The following is a 15879-nucleotide window of genomic DNA, read 5'->3' as shown; positions in this document are numbered from 1 at the left end:
GGTGCAAGGAAGCTAGAGAAGATGGGAAACAGGGCTGCCTTTGCAAACATCCGGGGAGCTGGGTCTGTGCGCACACCGCAGCAGGTGTGCATAATTCATCTTTTGTTCCTGAATGCAGTTCAGGAGTCAGCTCTTTGGAAAGCCATTCTCACTTACTGTGGAAGTTGTGGCCAGGTGCCCTCAGTCTGAAGCAATTAAGAACCTCCAGGGCAGCAGAAACCCTCCTGGAAAAACAATGGCGAGCTGCTAGCAAACAGAGCCCGGGAGAGGCGATGAACTATGTCTTTACAAGACAGGCTCAGATTTTCTTGGATACAGGTTATGTGCTCCGATTACATGACCTCTGTTGCGTGGTACACCATCCAGTGGTCATTCCTCGGGTTCTGGGAAGTGGCTTGTGCAGTCGGGCGGGAGTGGAGGGGGGACGACCCCGAGGTGGATGCCTGGCGCGGGTGCCCCTGGGCAGGGTACAGACCGCGGGCGCGTCTGTTCGGGCAGTGGCACTCTGTGCCCCAGCGCAGCTCTGCAATCTCTACACAATGTGGCTTCCCTGTCTGCAGGCTCTTCAGGGCTGAACTTTACCCAAGCAAATGAAGCCATCTGTCCAGCCGGAAGTTTTCCTTTGTTTTGCAGTGCAGAGGCTTCTTAGGCAAATGAGTACGTGTTCAGCTGCTTCGGAGAAACAAGAAACCTTGGCTGCTTTTTTCCCCTTTTTTAATCTTTAAAGAAAATAACTAGTTTATGACGGAGGAATAAAGAAAAGTCTGCCACCGGGATCGAGTTGAGCAGACTGTAAATTACTAAAAAATAAAGCTAGGATAGCTGGAAAATACTGTTTGTTCAATATTTTGTTTTGGTTGTTTCGTTCAATTTTTAATGCGCTACAACTTAAACTACTAGCAAAACCTCTCTGCCTCTGACTCTTTCCATTCCCGTTCGCCCTGGGGGTCTAGCCTAGTACCAGCCCAAACCTATTTTGGAATCATATATTTACACAATAATCGTGACACATAACTTATCTATCTATAATTTTACTAAACCAGTATAATTAGGATTAAACCTGTAAGTGATAGTTTTCTGCGCTCCGCATGGCAAATTAAAAATTCCTCTTGCAGGAATAACGTTGGTGGCGTGGGGAGAGCCTTACCTGCCCGTCTTCATGCGGACCCTGTGACACTGGGTCGCAGTGTTTCTGTAAAGCGAATGGAGGTGGCAGTGCCAGAGCTGGCCAAACGTAAAGCCAGACTTGCCATTTTCTTTTCTTTCAGTGAAAATTTCTTTTTATTTTCATTTTGTGTGTTTTGCCTGCATGTCTGTAAGTGCACCTGTTTCATGCAATGCCTGGGGGCATCAGGTCCCCTAGAAGAGGAGTTAGGGAGGGTTGTTGCACCATGTGGGTGCTGGGAAACAAACCTGTGTCCTCTGCAAGAGCAGCCACTGCTCTTAACCGCTGAGTCATCTCTTCAGCTTCTGTTTCCTCTTCAAGTTAAAATTAACTTTTGATAAATTTTGATTAGAAATTTACATAAATCTAAAGAAAAATCCAAAGAAATATGAGTTACAGAGTTGTTACTAGAAGTAAATTAGCTTATTTTGATAATATGCCCAAATAGGAGCTATAATATTAGCTAAGGAGTGTAGACTAATGAACTAGGAAAAACTCTGCTATTAAAAATGACTTTTGGGGGACTGGAGAGATGGCTCAGCAGATAAAAACACTGGCTGCTTTTGCAAAGGACATGGATTTGGTTCCCAGCAAATGTCTGTAACTCTAGTTCCAGGGGATTTTATGGCCTCGTCTGGACTCCACAGGCATTGCACACACATGGTGCACTTAAAACATACATTCAGGCAAAACACTCATACATATAAAATAAATAACTAATAAAAAGTTACTTTTGCTAGGCATGGTTGCACACACCTGTAATACCAGCACTGTGAAGGCAGAGGCAGAAGGCCTGAGAGCTCAAAGCCTGTCTGGACTACATACGAGACTCCGCCCCTCCCCCACAATATATTTATTTTTGGACGTACTTTAATTAATTGTTTAGGATTTTAGGTATATAACTTCTTTATCAAGTGAAAGTGACAGAGACAATTTGGCAACTGTTCTAGTTTGTTTCTCCATTGCTGTGACAAAACACTCTGACCACTACCAACTTGAGGAGGAAAGGGTTTATTTGGCTTATATCTGTTGGGTCACAGTTCATCAAGGTACCCAAGACAGGAATGCAGGGCAGGAACCTGGAGGCAGGAGCTGGAGCACAGGCCATGGAGGAACACTGCTTACTTACTAGCTTGCTCTCTGGCCCCTGCTCAGCTTGCTTGCTTTCTTTCTTTCTTTCTTTCTTTCTTTCTTTCTTTCTTTCTTTCTTTCTTTCTTTCTTTCTTTCTTTCTTTCTTTCTTTCTTTCTTTCTTTCTTTCTTTCTTTCTTTCTTTCTTTCTTTCTTTCTTTCTTTCTTTCTTTCTTTCTTTCTTTCTTTCTTTCTTTCTCTCTTTCTTTCTTTCCTTTCTTTCTCTTTCTCTCTTTCTCTCTTTCATTCTTTCTTTTTCTTTCCTTTCTTTTGCGACAAGGTCTCCCTGTAGCTCCAGTTGACTTGGAACTTACTATGTAGACTAGGCTGGCCTTGAACTCACAGAGATCCACCTGCCTCTGCCTCCCAAGTGCTGGGCTTAAAGACGTATGCCACCACACCTGGCTCTCAGCCTGTTTTCTTATACAATACAGAACAACCTGCCCAGACATGGCTGCAGGCCAGTCCAGTGGAAGAAATTCCCTAATGAAGGCTCCCTCTACCCAGATGTGTCAAGTTGACAACTAAAGCCATCCAGCACAGCAACTGCCTAAAATTATTTGAATTTGTTCAGTTTCCTAAGAGAAAGACTATTCGAGTAAAAGAAATATATTTTAAAATGTATTTTTAGTAGGTCTGTTCAATTCACCTAGAAATCTTCATTCTAAAGTTGGTTGATAATTGTAGGTATATGCATACATACATGTGTGGAGGTGCATGTGGAGGCTGGAGGACAGCCACAAGTGTTGATCCTCAGGTGTGAGATAGCAACTCTTCATTGACCTGGGACTAGCCAACTAGATCAGGCAGGCTGACCGGCCACAAGCACCAGGGATCTACATGCCTCCACGTCTCAGCACTGAGTCTCAAAGTGCACAGTGCCACACCCAGATTTTGTGTGTGGGGGTTCTGGGGATCAAACTCAAGGACTATACTCACTGAGCCATCTCAACCTAGCCTCATGTTGGTAACTTTATATGTTAAATACGAAAAATAACTGGAAAGAATGTTTTTCTGATTTATTAATATATTACCAGTTTTTTGTTACTTTTTATTGACTTTTTGTGTATTTCATACAGAACATCTCGATCAGTCTTAATCATCTTTATACCCCTTGCCCAATGGCACCTGAGGGATTTGCTATTGAATGTTGATTCTTCAATATTCTTCTTTCTGCCTAATTGTATTTTGGTATACTTTCAATTTATAGTGAGTAGGTTTGGGGGTGCCCGCTTGTATACATATAGCTCAGAGTCTGATCTTCAGCACCTCAAAGAGGAGAAAAGTGGGCTTTGTGGACTGAAATTACAAAAAAATCCTCAAACCCTCCACTCTCCTGGTTTAGATTTCATAAACTATTTTGAATTAATCTGTTTTTATAGTTAGTGCATTATTTAACTTTCACTTTATTTGCTTTATTATTTTATTTACTTATATTTATTTATTTGTTTATTTATTTATTTGGTCTTTATGAGCTAGGGTCTCCAGTCCCAAGTGGCCTGGAACTCATTGTGTAGACCAGGCTGGCCTTGACCTCACAGAAATCTGCCTGCCTTTGCCTGTTGAGTGCTGGGATTAAAGGCATATGCACCTTGGTTTGCTTCATTATTTTTAAGCAGAAGTGATTAACTTACATATGAGTTAATATAGATAACTAGATATAGATAGATGACACACACACATACACACACACACACACACACACACACACACACACACTTCATTAGGCCCATGATCAGCACATGCAGAGACAAGGCATATTAATCAGCATGTGAAGAATATGCATTAGGCGCATATGAAAAGAGGTTTGTTGTCTGCTCACAATTTGGAGGTTCAAGGGCACAGCACCAGCATCTGTTCAGTTCTGGTCAGGATGCCCTTGACTGTGTCACATCATGGTGGATGGAAATCGCAGGTGTAAAGGAGTAAAGGAGAACAAAAATAAACATATCTTGATGCAGGAAGCAAGCAAGAGACCAGGTGGGGGCCAGGCTCAGGTTTTGTAACAATTCTTTTGTGAGAATGACCAAGACTTTTTTGAGAGCGTGCTGTCCAATTGACTTGAGGACCTTTCATCCCACCTGGACCACTTGCTAAAGGTTGGCACTATCTCCCCACATTGCTGTGCTGGGCACCAAGCCTCCAATACCCAGACCCTAGGGAGACAAACTGCATCCCAATGGATAGTGCTTGGGATTGAAGAGCTGCAGGTAGATTGCGACCAAGGGCAGGGTAGGTGACATGTACTGAAAGAAGAGCCTAAATAGACTATGGAATAGATTTACCAAGCATCTTTACCATGTGAACCATTCTCTGAATGAAATGCCATTAGTTCCAGGAGGAGGGTTGAAATGGGGAGGGTCTGGAAAAGTCCTGGTAAGAGATTATGAGGCTTGAATCACAGTGGCTGATAGGCAGAATCAACATTCAGGACATTTCATTTCATGGATAAAGTTTGTACAGTTTTGGGGTGGGGAAGGTAAATACAATGCTGAATAAAAATGGAGTGCGTGTTTAGAACTTTAGAGAGGTTCAGCGCAGATAGGTGATGATGTTACCCACCACAATAGGTCATGGAAGAATTAGGATGAGAGAGGCCTCTTAAGGTGAAAGTCTCCTAAACCCCACAGTGTACTATTTTAGCAAGTGTAGGAGCCCGACGTGTAACTAAAAGGCACTCCACAGCACTGGGGTCGGCCTCCCTCCCTGAAGTGTGGTCAGCAATGGCTGGTTCCTACACTGTGTTTCACTTCTTCACTGATTAAGGGACTTAGAGAGCTCGATAATGTGCCATGTGGAAAGAAATCTAGGTCAGGTTCTCAGAAAGTAACCTAGTGAGCTGCTTTTACTGGATGAATTCTCATGATCTTTACCTTTGTACATCATTACCTAGAATTTTTTCACTTTTGCTGTTCATGCTTTGGGGAGGGTCTACTGGGGATTAAACCAAAGAGCCTCATACACGCCAGACCGGGCCCTGTGCCTGGAGCTATGACCCTTGCTCCTTCATGCTGTTCAGATCTTGCCAGGAATGCTGTATCATGGAGCATGCAGTGACCAGAGTCTGTGGACTTCTGACAAAATCACAAAAGCTGCATTGCGTTCTTCAGTATCAGAAGGTAATACTCACTTATTTATGTGATTAGTTGCACAAACACACATTGAAACCAAACATAAGAGGCACTCTCTGCAGATCTTCCCTTCAATGAGAAACTGGCTTGGTCTCTAAAATATGACAGTATAGCACCTTAATAATTCCAGGAGAGCATAAAATAGACCTTAAAAAGGGTTAGTGACAATTTTACCAAATTTATCCAAACTGTAAAATATTTTGCCATATCAGATGCATCGTTCAAGTTTAACTGATTTGAACTTATTTTGGTATCACTATGTTAATTCTCATACTTTCTCAAAAGTTGATTCATTTTAATATATCTCTATGAAATTAGTCATTTTCTAGAAATCTCTTTTTTAAAAAAATATTTTATTTTTATTTTATGTATATTCATGTATTGCCTGCATGTAGGTAAGTGCACCTGTGTCATGCAATGCCCACTGACGTCAGAAGAGGCTGTCAGGTCCTCTGGAAATGGAATTACAGACAGTTGTTAGCTGCCATGTGGGTGCTGAGATTCGAACCCAGGTCTTCTGCAAGAACAGTCAGTGTTCTTAACCATTGACCCATCTCTCCAGCTCCTCTAGAAATCTCTTGAACCAAGAAAAAAAACAAAACCATGGTGAAGGCTCCTTCTTACTGTGGCTTTCAGTGCTTCCTTTTCCTGCTTATGCAGGGACCCTCACTTCTAGCCATGTGGCTGGAAGGGCAACTGTGTGCATGCAAACCAACGCAAAGCTCATACAAATCTCCCTGAAACTGCTCTGACTGATTTGATTGCTACTTTGGATTTTTCTTTCCCCCCTGTTTTGGTTTACCCCTTGGTTCCAAATAAATTTCCAAGTTGCTGGCTCACTTCAAATCATTAATAGCTCCTTGATTCTAAAATAACAATTCAGTTACCCACTGAATATTTCTAATCTGATAGCTGATTTTAAGGCTATTTTAAGCATCCTTCAGAATTTTAAAGTCATATTTCCTTTTTTGGATTTTTTTTTTTTTTTTTTTTGAGACAGGTTCTTACTATATAGGTCTGGCTGGCCTGGAATTTGCTATGTAGACCACACTGGCCTCAAAATCACAGAAATCCACTTGCCTTTGCCTCATGAGGGCTGGAACTAAAGGTATCTGCCACCATGCATAGCCGCTGCCAAATTTTTAATAGTCTGTGAATAGATTTGGGTAAGAAGTGCTATAAAAATTGAACTTGGAGCCAGGCATGGTGGTACATGCCTTTAATCCTAGCATTCGGGAAGCAGAGGCAGGTGGATCTCTATGAGTTCAAGGCCAGCCTGGTCTACATAGCGAGTTCCAGGACAGCTGGGGCTACAGGGAGACCCTGTCTCAAAAAGACAAAAAAAAAAAAGAAAAGAAAAAAAAATTGAACTTGGTTACATTTTTACTTTTTCTGATGACTACTTGAAAGATAAGTAAGGCATTTACAAGAAAAACCTAACCCAGATGTTCTGAAAGAGAATCTCCTTTTGTGTTTGTTCTCTTTGTTTCTATAGCAACAGTGCTGAGCATTTGTTTTTCAAATATATTTGGTTACAGGTATGAATTCTACCCACAGTTAGTACCAAAGTGCTTGATGTTAAAGCTGACCATGAGCACCTGCCTAAACTTGGATAATAACTTGCTGTTGTTATTTCCCAGACTTCATGAACAGGAAAATACTGACATTATGATTGAACAGAGGGAAAAGATGTCATTGTATTTTTGGCAAACACAACCTATGTCTAGATAAAAATGTACTAAATGGTTGAAATTGGTGATGACTATTTTCTTACCGCCCTTTTCTTGGAAACTACATTAAAAAAATGCATTTGTCATTGACAGCTCTCTGAATAGCATAGGCTCTAACAAGATGATCCCAGGTTAGGACTTTGAAAGGAGTTTGGCACCTTCTAGGTTATTTGTTATCCATTGTTGCATTTAAACCAGAATTTCTAAAACCTACATTTGAAAAGCAAAATAGACATAACTTTAATAATCGTTCTGGAGAAGCAGTCTTATATAGGCTCTAGAAAACTAAACAGTTAATGTCAATAGAGATATAGATAAAGACTGGTCATTGAGTTCGACCACTGATGCTGAAAAATGGGGCTGGGTTTAAAAATCAAAATTCTATGCTTTAGAACAAAAGAGAATGGAAGACTCACCTTGGCCTTTTTCCACCAAGAAACTGTTTTCACAGTTTGATCAATTTGGACTGTGACTATGAATCTTTACTTACATAGATTTATTGGCAGTCACAGTCTGAACCTTTTACACAAGAGGAATTTCTTCAGAAGTTTTGTTTGGCCTCTCAATTATTCACTTAGCTGTGTAACAAGAATACCGATCCTTTTCTAAGGACAAAGGAAGAAGAGATTTCTGTTTTGACCTGGTGGGACATGGTTAAAAGCAGCTTGAGAAATACTGAACTTAAGGGTATGGGTCTGGGCTTTTGTTTGTTTTGATTTTTGTTTTACCATGAATATGGATTCTTAAAAAAAAAGATTATCTTACTTAGTTCATTTAGGACCTAAATATTTAAAGTCATGAGTATATGTTTTAAATTGGTTTTTAAAATAGTAGTTAAAGAACAGGATAAAACAAAAAGTCAGATACTGTTCCAGAGAGTGCTTTGTTAATAAAACCTCCAGTACCTCTTCTGGAGGCTTCGGCAGTCCCTGCAGAGGGAACTCTGTGACACTGGGCTTGCTGGTTATCTGCATTTCTTTCTTACTCCTCTTGGGTTTTTGTTTGCTTTTTATTTCTTTGAGTCACAATCTCCTTTGATGCGTTAGCTGAAACTGGTGGTGAAGATCCCAAATGGCAATTAAAATAGTCTTCATACCTCTGTAAGGTGACAGATTGTAATCTTAGCAGTAATAAGAAAGTCGTGGAGACTAAGTTAATTTTTCACAAACTATATTACCTAATTTCTGACTCAGTGTTATACAGAGACAGTCTAAATGCAAACCACCTGCTTATAATGAATGAATCTCTGGACGTTAGCATAAACGTTTTGAATATGAACAAACGGGAAAAGGAGAAGTGCTACAGGGACTAAACTTGGAGTCATGTGGTTTCAAAGTTTGTGGAAAGTTTTTTTCCCCTTTTCTGTGTTCTGTGTATGTGTGAAGGTTTTGGATGAGAGGTCTTCAATGCTGTCCGACTACATTTCCCTTCAGCTGCTGTAGAGCGGCTTCCCAACAGCTTTCACAAGTAAGATTTTTAAAAACTTTAAGTTATATATCTGATTTTCAATTCAAAATCTAGATAAAGTCTTAATTGCCATGCTTTTATTAAGAATTCTCTTCTTTCATTTTCTTTCTGACACCAATTGATGAGGATTTTAAATTTTTAGTGCTTGTGTGAGAAATGGGCTTTCTTTTTAGTGTTCAGCTGACTATATTTGATATGGATGCTTTCTCTCTGTTATTTTTTTGATTGGTCTATGCTTACTTTGAAAGGGAACATGATCTATATTCCTTTTCAAAAACTTGAGTACTGTTTTAAATGGGTGAAGAGATCTAGGTGAAAGAAGCCGAGGTATCTAGTCAAACGCATATTTAGGGCTGAAACACTTGATCCCTGTTGGGATGGGGGCAAGAAAGTGTATGTACAGGAAAAGCTTTTTTGCTACTCTTATTAAATTCTGAAAAAAATAGATATTTTCCAAACCCCAGTGAGTCATTCTACCCTGATGGGACTGCTCTGTTACTCACCAGCACAGCGGCCCAAGACTGCCAAAAATCCCAGGTCACAGCCAAAGGTATGTCTCCCAGGGTGGCCTTTCACCCACTTCTTCCAGAGCCCAGGCTAATCCTCTTGATTGTATCCTTGGTACCTGTGTCAACAGCTCATAGATCAGCATTGCAGCTGCTTACCAAAACCTAAGACCCTCACAGTACAAATATGTTTTTAAAAATATTTTATTTATTATTTTTATTTTATGTGTATATGTGTATTGCCTGCGTGTAAGTGAGTACACCCGTCATGCAATGACGCAGAGGTCAGAAGAGGGCTTCGGATTCCCCTGGAACTGGAGTTAAGGACGGTCTGCGGCTGCCATGTGGGTGCTGGGAATCGAACCCAAGTCCTCTGCAAGAGCAGTCAGTGCTCTTAACTGCTGAGCCAGTACAAATATTTTGTTGTCTATCTGTACAAATGCGTCTCCTTCCCCAAGTCTGAAACTTCCGTGAATAATCAACATTCAAAGCATTCTTGCTAAACAAACAAAGTACAGAGCTATTTGTATAAAATGGTTGTTACTTTTTGGCACCATATTAAAGCTCTTACACTGTGATTCTATTTCTTAATTTATTAATTCTGGTGGCATTATATATATCTCATAAGACATATAGAATTATCACCAAAATGTCTTCTATCTCCTGTCCGTTGTTCAAAGGAGAAGCTGTGAGCTGACTCCTTTTCCCCTTAAAACCACAACCCACAAATCCAGTTAATAAAGACTGTCTGAGGATCACAAATGTTCACTATTAGAATGCCTTAAATCCCTCACATCGCATTAACTATACAGGTATTATATTAATGCATAGCTGAATGCAGATACTGCAATACATTTATATTATTTGGATTCTGAGAGCCAGCAAGAAGTGATGTTCTATTCTAGATTGGGAAGGAGCTCTAGAATGTCTTCTGTCATTCACCTCCTTCCTTCCTTAAACCCTTTCTTTGATTTATCTTATTTACTTAAGCCTGCACAAAATTATTTTTATAGTTCTTAAAACATAAATGTGTCATGGATGTATAACAACTTAAACTGAAGGGCACTGGTAAACCAAAACAGATCATGGTGGCTATATTAATGACAACAAACATTATAAAAGCTAGTGTGATTTTAAAATACTTTAAGAAAGATATGAACCAACACAGTGAAAGAAATAAGATACTTTAGGGTTAAAATAAACAATGCAGAGAGAGGATATGCAGAAAGGAAAAGACAGGCAAGAACTTGTGGCGGTACACTGCAGTCTGACTGAGCTTGTGACAGACACACTTGTGATTTTCTCGTTATTTGTGTAAAAACAAACCAGGTATTGAAAATAAGTCAACATACTCCTGGACCTGAAAAACAGTGAAATAGCTATTTCAGGTACTTATAATAGGAGCACTGAATAAAACTGGGCTACAGAATCAGCAACATCCTTATGTTTACCGTATGTCTTATAGCCTTCAGTGCAGACTTAGAGCATCATGTCAGTTCTAGGAAGGAACTTCATAATATTATGTCTGCTGTTTGGATACAAATATATTTAGATCCATGGCAGTCTGACTCGATTCAAGGATACATGTATCTTTATTTTTTATTTTAAAAATATTTTTATTGATTCTTTAAGGATTTCATACAATATATCTTGATGGTATTCACACCCCCTCTACCATCTCCACCCTACCTCACTGCCCTCTCCATTTATTATTATTATTTTTAAAGGCCTACTGAATCTAATTTGTGTTCCCCAAATGCCCTTGAGTGTGGGCACATCCCCTGGAGCCTGGTCAACTTACCTGCCATCACACCCTTAAAGAAAACTGGCTGTCACTCTCCTCCTGCTATTATTCTGCTAAATTGATATAATATTAAACTGATGCCTAATGTCTTAACATTATATCCCTAGTTTAGGGCATCTCTCAACTTTCAACCAAAGAACCTTCTTTTTTCAGTAGATGGTGATTAACACAGAGACCCACAACTGGTGCAGAGAACAAATGTATTTTAAAGACTGCTTCATTTTTGCTTTTAGCAGCTGGAGGGGAAAAAATGCCCATTTTGTTGTCAGCAGAATGTGTACTTTGACCTATGCATGTGTCATGGCCCACCTGAAGTACGGGCACCCAGAGCGGGAGCTTGTGGGAACTCAAGTCCTTCCAGGGCGCCTGGAAAGACACTGAGGGCAGGACTGGAGGCTTCTCGAGGTCAACAACAAAAATTTCCTCACTTTGGTTGTTGAGTTCCTTAGGCTATATTTAGCAAACATTCATGCACAAACATATAAAACTGTAAATCCCCAGAAAAATGCATATGCTTAATACATGTGCTTTGAAATGCTTCACACATATGACAAAGTTAACAACACTTCACAACTGAAGTTTATATATCCACAACTGAAATTAATCCTACTATTAACACTCTAATATATACTTAAAAAATGACTCTGTGTGTGTGTGTGTGTGTGTGTGTGTGTGTGTGTAAGTCTGTATTCTGTATATGAGAGAAAACCTGCAATATTTGTCTTTCTGGGTCTGCTCATTTCACTTGGCATGATTTCCAGTTCCATCCATTTTTATGTAAATGACATAATTTCATTATTCTGTATGGTTGAATAAAAACTCCAGTGTGTGGGGCTGGAAAGATGGCTCATCAGTTAAGAACACTTGTCTTTAGGTGTCTTTAAAAAATCTTGAATAGTGCACCATACTGTGAATATACCAGTATCTATTTATTCAAAATGTGGGCTGTTTCCTGATTTGAATATTATTAATTTAGCTGCTTTTAGCATGCTTGTTTTTAATTTCTTTTGGATATATACTTATGAGTTAAGCTGTTAGTCAGAGAGTAGGTATAACTTTCTTTTTACCAGTAGATGCTTATCCATTTTCAAGGAAGTTGTGTCACTTAGCATTCCCTCTGTCAAGCATAGGAGTTCCAGTTGCTTCATGTTTTCATCAGTGTTTACTGGTAATGTTTTTATTAGTTGCTGTAGCAGTAATGTAGTTCTATCATACTTGGTTTCACTTTTCATTTCCCTGACAACTATGGACATGCTTTCTTCTGTGCTTATTGGTCACATTCACATCTTTTCTGAAGTATCTGTTTAAAATGTGTTATCTTTCTGTTAGGTAGTAAGAATTCTGTTTTATGTATACAAATGTTATGCCTATATGTATGTAAGTGCACCACATGTGTGCACTGCCTGTGGAGGACAAAAGAGGGCATCAGATCCCCTGGAACTGGAGTTATGATTTTTAGCCACAATGTGGATGCTGGGGGGAATGGAATCTGTGTCCTCTACAAGAGCAGCCAGTGTTCTTAAGCACTGACCTATCTCACCAACCTCAAGTAGTAAGAAATAAAGCATTTATGTCTCGGATGCAACTCCTGTGTCCTATAAGGATTTTTGAATATTTTTTCTTCTCTGTGAATCTTATTCATTTTTTATGTTATCTTTCCATGAGCATAAGTTTTTAATTTTGATAAAGTCTACTTTGTTAATTTTTTTCATTCTGGAACTGAGAAAACATTGCATACCTTTAACTACAGAAGTTACTGTGTATTTCCTTTAAAAGTTCTATGGGCTTAGCTTATATATTTAGATTTATGGTGATTCTGGAATTAGTTTCTGTCTATGGTATCAGGTACAGATTATGTTTTTCTTTTCCATAAAGATATCCAGTTATTGCAGTTCTACTTATTGGAAAGATTGTGCCTTCTTTTTTTCAATGAATTACTCTTGGAACTTTTCCAAAGATGCGATTTTCATTCAAGTGTATGTATTAACTGCTTTTGTTTGATATACTTGTTTGATCTATGGGACCCAGTGGAGGCCAACCTGAAACTAACTGCAGGGAGGGACTCTCCAGATCCAGTCTTTCCACCATCTACACTGGCAGAGATCCTCCCCTCCGTGCTGCTCCATCCAGTACTGTGTGGAGTCAGACCCAGAACCACAGGCAGGGACCTCCAGACCCAATTTGCTTGCTCATAGTCACCCCATTCACAGCTTAGCTCAAAAGGCTATGTGACATCCTGTGACCATGGCCCTAGGCAGGGGCCCCCAGGGCCAGCCCACACTCCACTTACCAAGACACTTTCAGACTACATGGTACCCTCTTCCTCCATACCAGATATAGACCTGTATCTACTTCCATCTGGGTATGGTGTGGTGTGTCCTATGCCCCACTGCCACAGGGTACTACCCACTCACACTGTGAAGTCAGCCCCTGCCATCTGATGGCCACCTGCAGAACTCAAGGAATCCTGCACAGACTTCAGAAGATCAGCACCAAAATTCCTCTAAGCTCACAGAAGGTTTACTACTAGGCTCAGCAGTTGTACCTATTACTAGCTGAACTAAGACCACTTCTGACACCTCATTAGCACATCAAAACACAGAGACCCTAAAAGTGAACACCAAGCACCATTCAGCTGGCCCATAACCTGACAAGATGGGGTAACAGAAAGCAAAGATCAAAATACCCACTCAGCAAAAGCCAGATCAGATATTCATACCAAGAAACAGTATCAATAACATAACTCCAGATGCCTAAGTCCCATCTCAAAAACACAAATTACATGAATGACCAAGAAGTAATACGTCTCCTTTAGGGATTAGCACTGTCATCATAATGTGTCCTGAGAAAAGTATCCTAGCTGATGCACAAGACAATGGTTTCAAAATAGTAATTATAAATATGTTGAGTGGGGGATGGGGGAAGAGGAAACAGCAAATTACTTATAAATTGTATAAGTAAGACCCCAAGCCTAAATTCCAGGGTGGTGGGCAAATGCTGTGCTTTTGTGGGCTTTCTACATTATGAAGCAAAGTGTGTGAAGGTTGCCATAAAGGACAAACAAATGAGATACTTTGTACATTACAGTGGCTGGACTTAAAATTGGGGTGAATGGGTTTCATTGGACATCAATCAGCAGAAACAGCAAGAACTTCAAAAGGCCAATCAGGAACAACAGGCAGAGGGCAAGACAAGAGGCACTGCTTGAGGAGGAATGACAGCTGGTCTACAACAGAAAAATGTTTAAGGGAAAACAAAAAAGAACAAGCAAAAACATCTGGAAATGGAGATGGTGGTAGGACCAGTGAGACGCCTCAGACTCCTTGAAGAAAAGGCCCGGGTAGGCCCTGCTGTTGAAAATAAACACACATTTATGAACAGGTTGAAGTTAAAGATTCCTGAAAGGCTGAAACCATGCCTTATGGATGACTGGGACTTGATCATCAGACAGAAACAGCTGTTTTATCTTCCTGCCAAGAAGAATGTGGATTCCATTCTGGAGGATTATGCAAATTGTAAGAAATCTCAAGGAAACAGAGTTGATGAATGTACTGTTAACGAAGTTGTGGCTGGGATAAAAGAATACTTCAGTCCAATGCTGGGCACTCAGCTACTCTTCAAATTTGAGAGACCACAGTATGCTGAAATTCTTGCAGACCACCCTGATGCGCCCATGACCAACATTCACTAAGATTATTTGTATGAATTGGAGCGATGTTGGCCTGTACACCTCTGGATGAGACAAACCTTGCTTTGTTACTGTGTTATCTTCACGATTTCCTCAAGTACCTGGTGAAGAATTCTGCAATTTTGTTTAGTGCCAGTGATAGGAAAGTGGTGGGAAGGGTGTGTTTGGATCCTGGTAAACACAGTTGGGTTCTTAGTTCTTCTCTTGTAGAAATGTTGTGATTGGAAGATGTTACTGTATCAGAATTACTGTTTGTTTTCTGTTTGATTTTAAAGAGAAAATAAAAGGAGCCACTGCTCCTTTTTTCTTTCTTTTTTCATTTCAAAGTTTCTACCAGTGTCCTCAGTGGTGGACAGCAGAGACATGCTGTAGAGTGTTTACTGCCTAGTTGACAAAGCTGCTCGGAATGCTGCTGGTTCTGTTCCTTTGACAGCTATGTGTTAATGCTATATGACAAGATGCTCTGATTCCTAGTGCCAAAGGTTCAGGTCAGTGTATATAAATCAACACTCATCCTCGTTGTTCCTCAGGCATTTCATCTTTGCTCAATTGCTGGAGAATAGTGGTTTGTTTCATGGATTTTTATTTGTGTCTAATGCACATTTGTGTCTAATAACATGATAGATGCAATGGATTGTGTAGCTATAGATTTATGGAAAAATAAATCTTGCAGGAGTTGTTTTTTAGCTCTTCAATAAATTTTTTCTTTAAAAAATATATTCAAGAAACTAAAAGAAGATATGAATAAAAACCTGAATCAAGATCATGAAAACACAATTGTTTGAATGAAATAAGTAAAACAATTCAAGATATGAAATTAGAATTGAGGGGCTGGAGATAGCTCAGTGGTTAAGAGCACTGACCGCTCTTCCAGAGGACCTAGATTCGAGTCCCAGCACCCTTATGGCAGCTAACAACTGCCTGTAACTCCACTTCCAGGGGATTTAGCGCCCTCTTCTGGCAGTTGCAGGTTTTGTACAACAGAGGTGTACCTATATACATCCAGGCAAGACATTCACATACATAAAACAAAAATACATAAATAAGTTAAAAAATGAAATTAGAATTGAATAGATAGAATCTCTGAAGAAAAGCCAATAAAACACAAAATGAAAAACTCAGAAAGTCAAAGAAAAAGCTTAGAGGAAAGTCTCACCAACAAACTAGAAGAGAACATCAGATTTTGAAGAGCAGAGCAAATGGATCACTTAGCCAAATAAGATTAAATTAAAGTTAAAACTAAAATAACTCAGGAACA

At 39.7% G+C, this 15879-nt stretch overlaps 1 pseudogene; it reads left to right on the top strand.

Annotated features, from left to right (window-relative positions):
- The first annotated feature begins 272 nt into the window (after positions 1-272).
- LOC103740321 lies at positions 273-14842 on the top strand (annotated as a pseudogene).
- Positions 14843-15879: the final 1037 nt, after the last annotated feature.

The sequence above is a fragment of the Nannospalax galili genome, unplaced genomic scaffold (assembly GCF_000622305.1).
Source record: "Nannospalax galili isolate Female #2095 unplaced genomic scaffold, S.galili_v1.0 scaffold639, whole genome shotgun sequence".
NCBI classification, from domain to species: Eukaryota; Metazoa; Chordata; class Mammalia; order Rodentia; family Spalacidae; genus Nannospalax; species Nannospalax galili.
The sequence above is the reverse complement of the archived record's forward strand: the minus strand, read 5'-3'. Positions and strand labels throughout refer to the sequence as shown.